Source organism: Chlorocebus sabaeus, chromosome X, assembly GCF_047675955.1.
Source record: "Chlorocebus sabaeus isolate Y175 chromosome X, mChlSab1.0.hap1, whole genome shotgun sequence".
NCBI lineage: Eukaryota > Metazoa > Chordata > Mammalia > Primates > Cercopithecidae > Chlorocebus > Chlorocebus sabaeus.
Genome location: NC_132933.1, coordinates 120,195,247 through 120,208,892, shown reverse-complemented (window position 1 = coordinate 120,208,892; position 13,646 = coordinate 120,195,247). Strand labels below are relative to the sequence as shown.

Sequence of the window (13,646 nt, the reverse complement as noted above, 5' to 3'; positions counted from 1 at the left end):
CAACTCGTCATTTACATCAGGTATAACTCCCAATGCAATCCCTCACCCCTCCTCCCTCCCCATGATAGGCCCCGGTGTGTGATGTTCCCCTTCCCGAGTCCAAGTGATCTCATTGTTCAGTTCCCGCCTATGAGAACATGCAGTGTTTGGTTTTCTGTTCTTGTGATAGTTTGCTAAGAATGATGGTTTCCAGCTGCATCCATGTCCCTACAAAGGACACAAACTCATCCTTTTTTATGGCTGCATAGTATTCCATGGTGTATATGTGCCACGTTTTCTTAATCCAGTCTGTCACTGATGGACATTTGGGTTGATTCCAAGTCTTTGCTATTGTGAATAGTGCCGCAATAAACATACGTGTGCATGTGTCTTTATAGCAGCATGATTTATAATCCTTTGGGTATATACCCAGTAATGGGATGGCTGGGTCATATGGTATTTCTAATTCTAGATCCTTGAGGAATCACCATACTGTTTTCCATAATGGTTGAACTAGTTTACAATCCCACCAACAATATAAAAGTGTTCCTATTTCTCCACATCCTCTCCAGCACCTGTTGTTTCCTGACTTTTTAATGATTGCCATTCTAACTGGTGTGAGATAGTATCTCATTGTGGTTTTGTTTTGTATTTCTCTGATGGCCAGTGATGATGAGCATTTTTTCATGTGTCTGTTGGCTGTATGAATGTCTTCTTTTGAGAAATGTCTGTTCATATCCTTTGCCCACTTTTTGATGGGGTTGTTTGTTTTTTTCTTGTAAATTTGTTTGAGTTCTTTGTAGGTTCTGGATATTAGCCCTTTGTCAGATGAGTAGATGCAAAAATTTTCTCCCATTCTGTAGGTTGCCTGTTCACTCTGATGGTAGTTTCTTTTGCTGTGCAGAAGCTCTTTAGTTTAATGAGATCCCATTTGTCAATTTTGGCTTTTGTTGCTGTTGCTTTTGGTGTTTTAGACATGAAGTCTTTGCCCATGCCTATGTCCTGAATGGTACTACCTAGGTTTTCCTCTAGGATTTTTATGGTATTAGGTCTAACATTTAAGTCTCTAATCCATCTTGAATTAATTTTCATATAAGGAGTAAGGAAAGGATCCAGTTTCAGCTTTCTACCTATGGCTAGCCAATTTTCCCAGCACCATTTATTAAATAGGGAATCCTTTCCCCATTTCTTGTTTCTGTCAGGTTTGTCAAAGATCAGATGGCTGTAGATGTGTGGTATTATTTCTGAGGACTCTGTTCTGTTCCATTGGTCTATATCTCTGTTTTGGTAACAGTATCATGCTGTTTTGGCTACTGTAGCCTTGTAGTATAGTTTGAAGTCAGGTAGTGTGATGCCTCCAGCTTTGTTCTTTTGACTTAGGATTGTCTTGGAGATGCGGGCTCTTTTTTGGTTCCATATGAACTTTAAAGTAGTTTTTTCCAATTCTGTGAAGAAAGTCATTGGTAGCTTGATGGGGATGGCATTGAATCTATAAATAACCTTGGGCAGTATGGCCATTTTCACGATATTGATTCTTCCTATCCATGAGCATGGTATGTTCTTCCATTTGTTTGTGTCCTCTTTGATTTCACTGAGCAGTGGTTTGTAGTTCTCCTTGAAGAGGTCCTTTACATCCCTTGTAAGTTGGATTCCTAGGTATTTTATTCTCTTTGAAGCAATTGTGAATGGAAGTTCATTCCTGATTTGGCTCTCTGTGTGTCTGTTACTGGTGTATAAGAATGCTTGTGATTTTTGCACATTAATTTTGTATCCTGAGACTTTGCTGAAGTTGCTTATCAGCTTAAGGAGATTTTGGGCTGAGACAATGGGGTTTTCTAAATATACAATCATGTCATCTGCAAACAGGGACAATTTGACTTCTTCTTTTCCTAACTGAATCCCCTTGATTTCTTTCTCTTGCCTGATTGCCCTAGCCAGAACTTCCAACACTATGTTGAATAAGAGTGGTGAGAGAGGGCATCCCTGTCTTGTGCCAGTTTTCAAAGGGAATTTTTCCAGTTTTTGCCCATTCAGTATGATATTGGCTGTGGGTTTGTCATAAATAGCTCTTATTATTTTGAGGTACGTTCCATCAATACCGAATTTATTGAGCGTTTTTAGCATGAAGGGCTGTGGAATTTTGTCAAAAGCCTTTTCTGCATCTATTGAGATAATGATGTGGTTCTTGTCTTTGGTTCTGTTTATATGCTGGATTATGTTTATTGATTTGCGAATGTTGAACCAGCCTTGCATCCCAGGGATGAAGCCCACTTGATCATGGTGGATAAGCTTTTTGATGTGCTGCTGAATCCGGTTTTATTGAGGATTTTTGCATCAATGTTCATCAGGGATATTGGTCTAAAATTCTCTTTTTTTGTTGTGTCTCTGCCAGGCTTTGGTATCAGGATGATGTTGGCCTCATAAAATGAGTTAGGGAGGATTCCCTCTTTTTCTATTGATTGGAATAGTTTCAGAATGAATGGTACCAGCTCCTCCTTGTACCTCTGGTAGAATTCAGCTGTGAATCCATCTGGTCCTGGACTTTTTTTGGTTGGTAGGCTATTAATTATTGCCTCAATTTCAGAGCCTGCTATTGGTCTATTCAGGGATTCAACTTCTTCCTGGTTTAGTCTTGGGAGAGTGTAAGTGTCCAGGAAATTATCCATTTCTTCTAGATTTTCTAGTTTATTTGTGTAGAGGTGTTTATAGTATTCTCTGATGGTAGTTTGTATTTCTGTAGGGTCGGTGGTGATATCCCCTTTATCATTTTTTATTGTGTCTATTTGATTCTTCTCTCTTTTCTTCTTTATTAGTCTTGCTAGCGGTCTGTCAATTTTGTTGATCTTTTCAATAAACCAACTCCTGGATTCATTGATTTTTTGGAGGGTTTTTTGTGGCTCTATCTCCTTCAGTTCTGCTCTGATCTTAGTTATTTCTTGCTTTCTGCTAGCTTTTAAATGTGTTTGCTCTTGCTTCTCTAGTTCTTTTAATTGTGATGTTAGAGTGTCAATTTTAGCTCTTTCCCGCTTTCTCTTGTGGGCATTTAGTGCTATAAATTTCCCTCTACACACTGCTTTAAATGTGTCCCAGAGATTCTGGTATGTTGTATCTTTGTTCTCATTGATTTCAAAGAACATCTTTATTTCTGCCTTCATTTCATTATGTACCCAGTAGTCATTCAGGAGCAGGTTGTTCAGTTTCCATGTAGTTGAGCGGTTTTGATTGAGTTTCTTAGTCCTGAGTTCTAATTTGATTGCACTGTGGTCTGAGAGACAGTTTGTTATGATTTCTGTTCTTGTACATTTGCTGAGGAGTGCTTTACTTCCAATTACGTGGTCAATTTTGGAATAAGTGCGATGTGGTGCTGAGAAGAATGTATATTCTGTTGATTTGGGGTGGAGAGTTCTATAGATGTCTACTAGGTCTGCTTGCTGCAGAGATGAGTTCGATTCCTGGATATCCTTGTTAACTTTCTGTCTTGTTGATCTGTCTAATGTTGATAGTGGAGTGTTGAAGTCTCCCATTATTATTGTATAGGAGTCTAAGTCTCTTTGTAAGTCTCTAAGGACTTGCTTTATGAATCTGGGTGCTCCTGTATTGGGTGCATATATATTTAGGATAGTTAGCTCTTCCTGTTGAATTGATCCCTTTACCATTATGTAATGGCCTTCTTTGTCTCTTTTGATCTTTGATGGTTTAAAGTCTGTTTTATCAGAGACTAGTATTGCAACCCCTGCTTTTTTTTGTTCTCCATTTGCTTGGTAAATCTTCCTCCATCCCTTTATTTTGAGCCTATGTATGTCTCTGCGTGTGAGATGGGTCTCCTGAATACAGCAGACTGATGGGTCTTGACTCTTTATCCAGTTTGCCTGTCTGTGTCTTTTAATTGGAGCATTTAGTCCATTTACATTTAAGGTTAATATTGTTATGTGTGAACTTGATCCTGCCATTATGATATTAACTGGTTATTTTGCTCATTAGTTGATGCAGTTTCTTCCTAGCCTCGATGGTCTTTACATTTTGGCATGTTTTTGCAATGGCTGGTACCGGTTGTTCCTTTCCATGTTTAGTGCTTCCTTCAGGGTCTCTTGTAAGGTAGGCCTAGTGGTGACAAAATCTCTAAGCATTTGCTTATCTGTAAAGGATTTTATTTCTCCTTCACTTATGAAACTTAGTTTGGCTGGATATGAAATTCTGGGTTTAAAATTCTTTAAGAATGTTGAATATTGGCCCCCACTCTCTTCTGGCTTGAAGAGTTTCTGCCGAGAGATCTGCTGTTAGTCTGATGGGCTTCCCTTTGTGGGTAACTCGACCTTTCTCTCTGGCTGCCCTTAAGATTTTTTCCTTCATTTCAACTTTGGTGAATCTGGCAATTATGTGTCTTGGAGTTGCTCTTCTCAAGGAGTCTCTTTGTGGCGTTCTCTGTATTTCCTGGATTGAATGTTGGCCTGCCCTTCTAGGTTGGGGAAGTTCTCCTGGATGATATCCTGAAGAGTGTTTTCCAACTTGGTTCCATTTTCCCCCTCACTTTCAGGCACCCCAATCAGACGTAGATTTGGTCTTTTTACATAATCCCATACTTCTTGCAGGCTTTGTTCATTTCTTTTTCTTTTTTCTTTTGGTTTCTCTTCTCGCTTCATTTCATTCATTTGATCCTCAATCGCTGATACTCTTTCTTCCAGTTGATCAAGTCAGTTACTGAAGCTTGTGCATTTGTCACGTATTTCTCGTGTCATGGTTTTCATCTCTGTCATTTCATTTTTGACCTTCTCTGCATTAATTACTCTAGTCATCAATTCTTCCACTTTTTCTTCAAGATTTTTAGTTTCTTTGCGCTGGGTACGTAATTCCTCCTTTAGCTCTGAGAAGTTTGATGGACTGAAGCCTTCTTCTCTCGTCTCGTCAAAGTCATTCTCCGTCCAGCTTTGATCCATTGCTGGCGATGAGCTGTGCTCCTTTGGGGGGGAGATGTGCTCTTATTTTTTGAATTTCTAGCTTTTCTGCCCTGCTTTTTCCCCACCTTTGTGGTTTTATCTGCCTCTGGTCTTTGGTGATGATGGTGACGTACTGATGGGGTTTTGGTGTAGGTGTCCTTCCTGTTTGATAGTTTTCCTTCTAACAGTCAGGACCCTCAGCTGTAGGTCTATTGGAGATTGCTTGAGGTCCACTCCAGACCCTGTTTGCCTGGGTATCAGCAGCAGAGGCTGCAGAAGATAGAATATTGCTGAACCACGAGTGTACCTGTCTGATTCTTGCTTTGGAAGCTTCCTCTCAGGGGTGTACTCCACCCTGTGAGGTGTGGGGTGTCAGACTGCCCCTAGTGGGGGATGTCTCCCAGTTAGGCTACTCAGGGGTCAGGGACCCACTTGAGCAGGCAGTCTGTCCCTTCTCAGATCTCAACCTCCGTGTTGGGAGATCCACTGCTCTCTTCAAAGCTGTCAGACAGAGTCGTTTGTGTCTGCAGAGGTTTCTGCTGCTTTCATTGTTGTTTACTGTGCCCTGTCCCCAGAGGTGGAGTCTACAGAGACAGGCAGGTTTCCTTGAGCTGCTGTGAGCTCCACCCAGTTTGAGCTTCCCAGAGGCTTTGTTTATCTACTTAAGCCTCAGCAATGGCGGGCACCCCTCCCCCAGCCTCACTGCTGCCTTGCAGTTAGATGGCAGACTGCTGTGCTAGCAATGAGGGAGGCTCCATGGGCGTGGGACCCTCCCAGCCAGGTGTGGGATATAATCTCCTGGTGTGCCTGTTTGCTTAAAGCGCAGTATTGGGGTGGGAGTTACCCGATTTTCCAGGTGTTGTGTGTCTCAGTTCCCCTGGCTAGGAAAAGGGATTCCCTTTCCCCTTGCGCTTCCCAGGTGAGGCAATGCCTCGCCCTGCTTCAGCTCTTGCTGGTCGGGCTGCAGCAGCTCACCAGCACCGATTGTCCGGCACTCCTTAGTGAGATGAACCCAATACACCTCAGTTGAAAATGCAGAAATCACCGGTCTTCTGTGTCGCTCGTGCTGGGAGTTGGAGACTGGAGCTGTTCCTATTTGGCCATCTTGCTCTGCCCCCTAAAGGAATGCTTTTGTAACACCAGATTTCCAAAATCTATCATGTTCCTAATTAAATTTCGTTACCATTATTAGATAGATACAAATGTTACTGATGTTTGTTCTCGAATGTCAAATAATGTATTTTTCTCTTTATGACAAGAGAAAAGGCCAATAGTGAGATTTAACATTAAGAATGCTGAGATTTGATAAACAGTTTTTGTTACACCTCTGTGAATAATAGTATTTCTTGTAAATAAGTCTCTAGTTAAAGGGCTTAACAAAATTTGTTACTCCCTTAGTACATGTTCCCGATTTTATCATTTAAACATGACTTTTCTTGTACTTCTTTTAAATGCCATCAGTGATACTGAATTCTTCTGGCTCTTGTCCATGTCAAAGTTGGTTTTCAGAGTGGCTTAGAATAACCACTGGAGAGCCACTTCAGTGTTTATTCTAGACCTATGCTATTTTACCCTTTCTTAGCACACATGTAAAATAATACTTAGGAAATAAAGACATGGAATTATGTAAGGCTAGGGAAATTTTTGATCTGATGTTTAAAGGTGAAGAGCAATAATTAATAGAAAGGTAGCATAACAGAAAACAAAAACAAGGTTGGGTCTCCTGTAAATTCGATGTGAGAAGCTTTTGTTTTGCTTATTTCTTTTGGCCACAGCACAGACTCAGCTACCAGAAACAGGAAAGAATAGCTGTTACCTATATGTAGAGTGTTTTTTTTTTTTTTTTTTTTTTAAACTACTCCGCCTACTTCACTGAATAACCAACAACACATTGCCAGTACTTGCAGGTCCTACACGCGAACACACACGCACACACACACCCCACTAGAAACAACACAGACCACGTGTTCATCATGAATTCGAAGGCCATCTATTGTCTCCAAAAATGACTTTAAAATTAATATATTTAGATGTTTAATTACAAATATTAAGTAGTTGGTCGTTTATCTAAATAAATGCACACATAAGACTAATGAGAAAAAAATTGTAGCAAACATAAAATTTGCAAAGGACATTAAGAATTCAGAAGGTTCTAGGAATAGAGATGAGTCTAACATCTAGGAAAGTAGTATCTTTAAAAAGCTGTCTCATGAACAAAAAAATCCCTGGATACTAATGATCATTATAATGTAAGACATCTGGACAGGAATTGACTTTTTTTCAAATAAAAACTTCAAGTACAAATCAGAAAGTGTTAGGATTTCTTGGGAAATGATGGGGTGGTAGGTAATTTATTTTTTTCACTCTCTTTTCCTCTATGCCCCATTCTTTCTACCACCTCTACACTGGGCTAGGCTCTGTATCCCTTGCCAGCCTGAATGAAATGATCTGGAAATGATTTTCAATTTTATTTGCAGTGAAATATTCACTTTGCTAAGCCTGACTGGTCACAGTATTGTCTAGCTTTCCATGAAGATCTATTTATGGTATGTAACTTTGTTATAAATTTGCTGAATATTTTAAATAATCTTTCCCAACAGGCTCCCCTAGAAAAGCTTTTGATATTCACTTACTTAAATGTGATTGAATATCTTTATTAGTCCTTATATCAGAACACATTGATTTTATTTTTGTTAGAAATGAATGTTTATGCTTCTGCCAACTCCTAAGCTACCAAATTGGGGTTCTGAAAGACTGTTTCAATGGAGAGATTTGAAAGACTATAAAAGCACACTAAATGTTTTTCAATAGCCTGAAGGGGACTCAATAAATATGAAAAGAAACTGTTTTAAAAATAAAGTAGACAATTAATGTACACCTACATATGGAAAAGGACATAGGATGAAATAGATGAAATAGATTGACCGAAACTTGCGCATGACTTTGAGGAGACAGTAAAACTGTAGGCAAAAGTGTAGCATCTGAAATCAGATTTTCTATGTGTAATTCCTGGAAGCATCAATAACCAACCACGTGACTTTGAGAAAGTCATCAACTACACCAAGCCTCAGCTTCCTAATTTCAAAATTGAGATAACAAAACTGCCTCTTTCTTTATGTGGTTAAGAAGATTGAATAAGGTCAAATTGTTTCACATTTTGCCTGGAAAACAGTATAAATTCCAAAAATAGTAGCATCTAATTCATTGAAAGAATTCATATTTAGCCATATTTATATCAAATATTTTAAACTGTAATAACCTAATACTAATCTATTTTACCCTCATCTAATACATTCTGACTATCATCCTAATAGACATCATAAGTACAGAAAAAAAAATGTGATTTTTAAAAAGTCATGAAAAGAATTGCTGAAGTTACAGCAAAGTTTTAAGGTCTGGAGAAACACACAGTTAAGTGTTAAATCCTTAAATAATACTTGAACTTCCAATTCTATTTATACTACATTAACAAAAGTAGGTTCGAACTACCTGATCTGATGGTATCATAGAAAAATTTGCATGGTCAGACATATGTCATGGAGTGAGGACAGTCCCTAATCACCAAACGGTAGCCCTCAACTCTCATGCCTTTCCTACTCTTTCTACAATCCATGCATGCACCCACCTACACATTCTACATATACAGAATTAAAATCAGATCAAAGTAAAAACCAGTAACATTGAATAAATAATTATAAAATGCCTTTACTGAAAATACTTATTGAAAAAGAAAAGAACAAGATTATTGGGAGAGAGTTGGGGTAGAAAGTTTCAGGCAGAGCACAGAGGAAATGATATGCATTGTGCTGCTGAACAGAATATAGTTGTGAAATTCAGTTCCAATGATTATCCTCCTGCTCAGACACTACTGCCATGCTTATCATAAGCCTATTTTCCTGTTTCCCTTATAGTCCCTTCTACCTCTATTTTAAAGAAAGAACTACAGGATATTGCCTATTTTCTTAATTCCAGCTCTCAGGTCCCACTTGCCCAGTCCCAGAATCTATTATTTTGAGCTTTTTGTTCATTTCCTAAATCTAGTTCTACTGGTTTTGATTTGATCTCCGGAATGCTTTATACCTGTTTACAATTTTCATTGACATTGCTTTCATTCAGGCTCTATACACTTTCTGCAATATCCTCTTTACATGTTTTCTGGCCTCCTGTTTTCTCTGCTCTTTCATTTATCTTCAAAAAATATCTTCTTAAATATTAAGGTAAGTTTTCCTAAATTGCTGCTCTTTCTAGTTTAATTTCTCATGAATAACGGTTTCCTGTTACTTATAGAACTACTGCAAATGCCTGAGTCTTTTATATAAGACTCATGATCACCCTCCATGATCAGGCTTAAATCCTCCAGCATTAAGTATGCCTACAAGATTTCATAAATGATTGGTTTCTGTATTCTTCACAGCACCCATGTGCTATAATGAGTGTTTGTTCAGTGATATGGAATAGAATGCAATGGAATGAAATGAAATGTCAGATCCTTTGGCAGAATTATACCTAAACCTTCTCTGTAACATGAACATCTAGATCATTTTAAAGGTCACCAGATGAGGATATTTCACAATCTTGGCAACCCAAATGTCTGCCTTTAACTAACCTTCAAGGAAAGCATAGGTGACTGAGCTTCTAAGAGGCTACTCAGTTTGTATTAATCAGTATTCCACTTAGAACCTTCACTGAAGTCAGAATATAGAGTATATATTTACATCTGCTAATTCTAGTAATTTGCGAAGTCTTTGTTGATGCTGTCACCAACGTAATGTATCTATGAACAAAAGTCTAAATCTCTCAGAAGAATGGAAAACCTAGCAAGAAAACTGAGCTTTAAACTTCATCCCAGTCTCACTGTGCCAGGAGACAAAAGATTTCACTGTTAAATATTTTCCTTTTGATAAAAATGCCTTCCAAAATGGCAAACTTCTTTACTATTAATGAAAGCTCAAGGCTTTTACTCCTCAATAACATCATGCCACTCCTTCGAGGGAAAAACCTTTCATTCTTTATCAACATCACTAATAAATTCTATCCCTTAAGACAAAAATGACCAGCTGGAATTATATGTGATATATTTTTTCACAGGGGAATGAGAGGTTCGATTTGTTTACTCACCAGAGAGAATCACTCTTAGGTGCCTCAGATCTAAAGCAAACCTCTAAATACTCTCCCCAAAGCAATGTCTAAGAATGAATGGTTTATCCCAAATGTTGCAGCCAATTGAACTTTTCTCGGTTACCCAGACTAAAGGGTTTGGCTAGATTTAATAGTAACCACCATATAGGATCAACTGCTTTACCTTACCTAATTGCCAGGTTCAGTAAAAGTGACTTATCTTCCTGGCATTTCACAGTGTCTGAATTTCTAGCCTGCCTCATAATAAAATGCTGTTGAAATGAAGATAGCAAAGGATCCTGTCACAGAATATACAGAAGCATATCTGTAATATTCACAGTGTACTTGCAAGATTTGCAAACATTTTAATCTTGCCCTCCATTTGAGAGAGAGAACAGGTGACCTCTGATCTGAGTAGAATTTAAATCAATTCCCAGCAATAAAATCCATATCTTTTCTTTAATTTTTGTCATCTGCAATCATCTTTAAGAAAAAAAATGGCGATGGCACAAGGATTTAATGTCTATTTACACAAAGCTAAAAATAAATATTAGAAGTTTGGTGATACAGTAGATGGGAGTTGCTTTTGTGGGTACTCTAAGGTTACTGATGTATTTTGTTGTCAGAAGGAGAAATTTCCTTACTTTCAATGATTTACAATTCTTGGGAAGAAAAATTGAAAAGCGATTCAATGACTATATATATAGGGCTTTAGTTTGAACTCAGTTACCCAAAGAAGTAACATTTATTTTCTTTTGTTTTATGAAATGTGCCAAGACTAACAAAATAGTATTCCTTTAATTCTGTATGTATGTTCCTTTCAGTGTTAAAAGACAATATAATGTACATGTTTCATGTTTTAAATAAATTCAACTCTTTGCTAAATTGTTTGATGTTAAGTCACCTTCTTCTCGCCAAAATTGTTCTCAAGTAACAAAAGAGCATTATCAATTTTCAGGACTTGAATATAAATCTTCTTTCCTTTGTCTTAATTTTATTTTAAAATCTTTTGTCCTGAAGAGTGCTCAAATAGTTAAAAGTAGGAGTTGGCCTTACTCTCTGAGCCAGCAAGCCAATGCCTTCTGGCCTCTTTATGCCCTTTAAATAAATAAATAACTCCTGGATGTAAAATGTTCCATAACCAACTTGCATATAATCCTGTTGCCTTCTTTTGTTTCAAATTTTTTCTTCAAGGCAATTTCATACTCATTAGAAATGGCATACTTTCAAGTAATGAATCATCTATTGAAATTTTATGACAATATTTGTCGAACATTTTCCATTTCATTCACAAAACATTTCAGGTACCTGTCAGAAAATTAAGATCCTGGAGAGCTTGTGTCACCTTAATGAAGAGTCTATTCAGCATCCCAAGCTAAGAACTTCCCAGCTGCCCTAAGTTATCCATACTTAGCTATACTAACATTCTCCTTCCACTCCTCTTTTGGAGCTCTTCTTCCTGGCTTTCTCTTTACACTCCAGGCATCCGGCACCAGTGTCCTGCCTTCTGATGTTCAGTGTTACTTGGCCTAATCTTGGTCTTTTCTAAAATACTTCAAGTTCCAAAAGTATTGGACACATTAAAACTATGACTGGAAGGAACACTAGAAATACACTGACTCAGCACTTTTCTTTCCAAAGTAAAGATATAGAGAACCTGGGACATTAAGTGATGTTGGAAAATGACAATACAGTTAGTGGTAGAACTGAAGCTCGAACTCTGGCTTCTAGTGGGACAAGTTTGTCTTGGGTTAGATTCCTCCAAAAACACATCTTGAGCAAAAGACTTGGGAGCAAATGGTTTATTTGGAGGGTGAACCCTTAAGGCATTATGAGAGCATGGAGACATTCAGGAAGTTACCTTGTGTATATCTGGAGCTCAGTTCTACTGGGGAATCTCTGAAAGACTGTAGAGAATATATGTTAGAAATGTCCCACTATGGGACAAAGATTCTATGGGATTTCTCTATCGACTTTTACTCCTCATTGGCTAAGGGCAGCTCTGGCAGCACTAATTGCACCTCCTGTCCACCTTCAAACTGGCTGAAATGCTTCTGCACTAGAAATGCCCCCAGGGAGAGAGAAGCCACTGCTGTACATCAACCTTGTCCAATCCATGACCCAGGATGGCTTTGAATGTGGCCCAACACAAACTTGTAAACTTTCTTAAAATATTTTTGCAATTATTTCTTCTAGTTCACCAGCTATCGTTAGTGTTAGTATATTTTATGTGTGGCCCAAGACAATTCCTCCAATGTGGCCCAGGGAAGCCAACAGGTTGGACACCCCTGGTGTATATAGCCACTCTCTGCACGTAACTTCCAGTGTAGGCCAAGGGGAAAAGGGCAGATATAGTGTCAACCAGAGAAGCAAATGTGCCACAGAGCAAAAGTAGTACTATTAGAGAACTAGCACTGTACCTAACTTCTTCATCAGATGTTCAATTAGTACCTATGTGACAAGTAATCACAGTCACCATTTCTACCTAACTACAATACAGTTGTTGTTTTTTTCCTGATGGCATAGCAGATGAGGATTACCATAGTTACAGCTCTTCTTAAATGCTAGATCTTAAACTGCTGTGACCAAGGGACTCCTGGGGGTCAGTATAGTAAGAGCTGGCCCCATTTGCCATTGAAAACTGAAGCTCATTCAACTAAAAAAAAAAAAAAAAAAAAAAAAAAAAAAAAAAAAAAAAAAAACCTCTAGAACTTAGAAATAAATGTATCTTTTATTTGCATGGAAAACTGTAAAACTATATCTGACTGAATATTATAAAAAGAGAGAATTAAGTTAGGCAAAAGGCAGATTTAGGAGGTATGAGGTAAAGGAGCAGATATTCCCTTTCAAAGCCATAAATCCAACAACCACAGATCATAAGTAGAGTTGCCAGATAAAATAAAGGACACTCAGCAAAACGTGAATTTCAGATAAACAATGAATAATCTGGGACACACACTGAGAAAATTATTTGTTGTTTATCTGAAATTTACATTTATGTAGGCTTCTTTTATTTTTGTTTGCTACATATGGCAACCCTAATCCTGGGACAACTACAAAGGATCTTCTGTATGTGTGTATCCTCATGAATTGAGCAGGAGTCTATTTCAACAATAAAACTCAGAGTTAATTGTAATATTTTATGGCATTGATTAAAATAAAGTACCCTCATAATTTTGGATCAGAAATATTATTGTAGAAGTCTCAATCACAGAAACAAAAAATAAGTGCTTTCTGGCAGCGAGGGAGTGTAACTGGAAATGTACAAGTAAACTGAAGAAACAAGATGAAAATATTAACATTTTTAAAATGTCATATTTTATAGAAAAGCAATGCTTCAGACCCTCATTTATCATCAAGCTTGGCCAGCTTCAAGTTACTATAAATTGAATGTAAAATTACATTAAAAAAATCATAGCCTTATTATTTAAATTTGTATTACAAGTAATCCCTATGAAGTCTTTCTTCCAGGAAAGCAAATTTTTAATAAATCACATATCCTGTACTGTTCTCATCCACAAATATGTTTGATTTCTTTTCCAAATACGAAAAGCCTAGTTATGTTGTATTTTTTAAAAAACAACAACAAATGTCTTAATCCATTTTGTGCTGCTA

At 37.7% G+C, this 13,646-nt stretch overlaps 1 protein-coding gene across 2 annotated transcripts in view; it reads right to left on the bottom strand.

Annotated features, from left to right (window-relative positions):
* Nucleotides 1-13,646, bottom strand: part of DMD (dystrophin) — a 2,258,239-nt gene that overhangs the window by 1,509,272 nt on the left and 735,321 nt on the right. The window lies entirely within an intron of this gene.